This window comes from Bos indicus x Bos taurus, chromosome 23 (assembly GCF_003369695.1).
Source record: "Bos indicus x Bos taurus breed Angus x Brahman F1 hybrid chromosome 23, Bos_hybrid_MaternalHap_v2.0, whole genome shotgun sequence".
Lineage (NCBI taxonomy): Eukaryota > Metazoa > Chordata > Mammalia > Artiodactyla > Bovidae > Bos > Bos indicus x Bos taurus.
The window spans coordinates 26,461,088-26,465,108 of NC_040098.1; positions in this window are offsets into that span (position 1 = coordinate 26,461,088).

Here is a 4,021-nt window from a genome sequence, read left to right on the forward strand (position 1 = left end):
TCTCTCTCCTTGTTCATTATTTTCTTTTGCCAAATCCAGAAATGTGATTTACTAATGATCCTCAGAAGCCAGTGGGGAAGGGAGAGGAGTGGAGACAAAAAAACAAGACATTACCTTTCAGAAACAATCAGATGTCTCAGGCATAAGGGTGACTCCTCTGTTGTTGTTGTTCAGTCGCTCAGTCATGTCCAGTAATGTTTAAAACAGCGCATTTTTGTTACTCATTAATGTATAAAACACACAGAACTTAGGTTGTAGTAATTGATTCATTCTTTTTAAAAATAAATTAGTATGATTTGTGGAGAAGGCAATGGCACCCCAATCCAGTACTCTTGCCTGGAAAACCCCATGGAGGGAGGAGCCTGGTAGACTGCAGTCCATGGGGTCGCTAAGTCGGACACGACTGAGCAACTTCACTTTCACTTTTCACTTTCATGCATTGGAGAAGGAAATGGCAACCCACTCCAGTGTTCTTGCCTGGAGAATCCCAGGGACGGGGGAGCCTGGTGGGCTGTAGTCCATGGGGTCGCACAGAGTCGGACACGACTGAAGTGACTTAGCAGCAGCAGCAGTATGATTTGTAAATTGTATGTGTAATTTATATGAACAAGTTTTCATAGTGTTCTCTTTAATTGTAATTCAGAATGTTTTTGATATAGAATTACATCTTTTTTGCCAGTCCTATTATTCTGTGATATGGTGAACTTTAACTTGGCTTTACCCGATTACCATGTCACGGTAGTGAACTCTGAGGAAATCATGATTTTGTATTTGTCAAATTAAACATGATATTTTCCTGGTTGCAATAGCACAATTTCAAGTAGTACTAATTATTGTTGGCATCTAGGGACATAGATTCTTCTCATATCTAGAAACAATGGTGACTGCTATCCAACCTCTCCAAGAAGTGTTGAACTTTCCATATTAAGAGAAATACATTTTTCCAAAATAAGGGAGATACTATTTATACTACATTCCAAAATTTCAAACTTGCATTACATTATGCTGAAGTAATGGTTGAGAACAATAGACTGGATTTAGGAATTTTAAAGACACTGTTATCTTCAATAAGGTGGAGGCTTGTGGGGACCTATGGGGTCATTACATAAGATCAACTCAAATTTTATTATTTCCAGAGGAGTGTAACAATGCTGATGAGGGCAGTCTTTAAGTAACTAGAATTGCTATAAGTAGCTGCCTCAATTTACATCAAGTGCAGTTCAGCATTGGAGAAGGCAATGGCACCCCACTCCAGTACTTTGCCTGGAAAATCCCATGGATGGAGGAGCTTGGTAGGCTGCAGTGCCATGGGGTCGCTAAGAGTCAGACACGACTGAGTGACTTCACTTTCACTTTTCACTTTCACGCATTGGAGAAGGAAATGGCAACCCACTCCAGTGTTCTTGCCTGGAGAATCCCAGGGATGGGGGAGCCTGGTGGCTGCCGTCTATGGGGTCACACAGAGTCGGACACGACTGAAGTGACTTAACAGCAGCAGCAGCAGCAGCAGCAGTTCAGCTTGGTCGCTCGGCTGTGTCTGATTATTTGTGAACCCATGGACTGCAGCATGCCAGGCTTCCCTGTCCATCACCATCTCCTGGAGCTTGCTCAAACTCATGTCCATCAAGTCGGTGATGCCATCCAACCATCTCATCCGCTGTTGACCCCTTCTCCTCCTGCCTTAAATCTTTCCCAGCATCAGAGCCTTTTCCAGTGAGTCAAATGCTGGCATTCATTAAAAGTAATTTTATTGATATGCATATCCACGAAATTAAAGTGATAAAACTAGATTCAATATAAGGGGCACCATTCTCTTTGGAAATTGAACATAAGGTGGTATGATGCAATGGCTGAGCTTGTGGAGTTTGGAATCACATAAAATGGCTCAATTTACCAGCCTTGCATCATTGCAAAAGTTACCTTCCATTCATCTTTTTATCTCCATCTGAAGAAATAGAAAGTGTATTTCATGGAGATGATGTGAAAATTAAATTTTCAAAAGATGTATAAAAAAGCCTAGCAAAATTAATTCATGGTAGAAAGTAAAAGGCTTAAAAGTTGTTCAATAAATTTTGGTTATTTTTATTGTGATATGGCAAGTATTGTCACAAGAACTATTAAGGTACGTAAAGAGGGATTGCTTATCAGAGTTGTAGTGAAGTGTGAATTAATTCAGAACTTTAAGATGATAATTGACCTCTAAAGTCCATTCTAAATGTGAGATATTTACATTACTGTGTACTGTTTATTTTAAAATAAAATTATGTATTAAATTATATATCACAATACGTAATTCATAGTTTTTCCATGGTGTTCCATTTCCTGAACACTCTGTAATATATTCATTAGCAAGGTCTATTTATATATTTTCTTTTTTTAAACTTTATCAATAAAAAAATTTAGTTGGCAGAAAATTGCTTTACAATGTTGTGTTAATTTCTGCTGTACAACAATGTGAATCAGTTATAAGTATACATATATCCCCTCCCTCTTGAGCTTCCTTCAACCCCCTTCCCCATTCTACCCCTCTAGGTCCTCATAGAGTACTGAGCTGAGCTTCCTGTATCATACAGCAGTTTCCCACTAGCTATCTACTACTCTCTCAAGTCGTCCCACTTTTCCTTCCCCTACTGTGTCCATAAGTATTTTCTGGAGGTGCCGCTAAACTCAGTAACAGGAGACAGACCTGACAGAAAAGAAAGAAAAACCTTTTCACTCAGGTTAAATAATTGACTAACTTTAAATTTCCTTTAGTTTATCAGGGACATTTCGACCTGTAAGGAAGTACAGAGTACGCTCTAATCAACAGCTATAATTTTGTCACATCATCTGTTACCAGGAGATGCTATTCCTTGAGGAGTCTACAGAATCACAGCACTTCTAGTATTGAAGTAACTGAAAGATTATAATGCTTTCGTTTCTACTGTAGAGGATAAGTAATTTACTCACATCTGCAACACTAAGTTATGGTGCAAAAAGGGCTGGATTAAAGGTCTCCTAACTTGCAATCATTTTCTCTCCAGCACCTCAACTCCTAAACACATACACACATACATTTGTCAAAATAGCTCAGTCTCCAAATAGAGAGGAATGCAAGCTTCTAAAAGGCTCAAATGTGTGATTCTTCACTGATCAGCACAGAACTGACTCACAATAGGGGTCTAGTTAAAATATTTCAGACCCGACTGGATCAAACCTTTAAAGCACTAAATTAAAACAATCCTTTTGTTAGAGAAAGAGGACCATCATACTAAATCTCTGATCAGTAACTGATGATGCTTTTCATCTGTGATGCTAATTGGTCTCTAATACTGAGATCACCCAGTTCAGTTCAGTTGAGTCACTCAGTATTTTCCGATGCTTTGTGACCCCATGGACTGCAGCACGCCAGGCTTCCCTGTCCATCACCAACTCCCGGAGTTTACTCAAACTCATGTCCATTGAGTCGGTGATGCAATCCAACCATCTCATCCTCTGTCACCCCCTTCTCCTCATGCCTTCAATCTTTCCCAGCATCGGGGTCTTTTCAAATGAGTCAGTTCTTCGCATCAAGTAGCCAAAGTATTGGAGCTTCAGCTTCAACATCAGTCCTTCCAATGAATATGCAGGACTGATCTTTAGGATTGGCTGGTTGGATCTCCTTGCACTCCAAGGGACTCTCAAAAGTCTTCTCCAGCACCACAGTTCAAAAGAATAATTCTTCAGTGCTCAGCTTTCTTTATAGTCCAACTCTCAGATTCATACATGACTACTGGAAAAACCATAGCTTTGACTAGACAGATCTCTGTTGGCAAAGTAATGTCTCTGCTTTTTAATATGCTGTCTAGGTTGGTCATAATTTTTCTTCCAAGGAGCAAGCATCTTTTAATTTCATGCCTGTGGTCACCATCAGCAGTGATCTTGGAGCCCCCCAAAATAAAGTCTGGATTGGTTGCTATCACTTGGGTGGAGGAGGATCACAGAACCCATTTGAGTGGACTTGCCTGCTCCCCTCACACCTTGCCCTTTCCTGTTCTCCAGC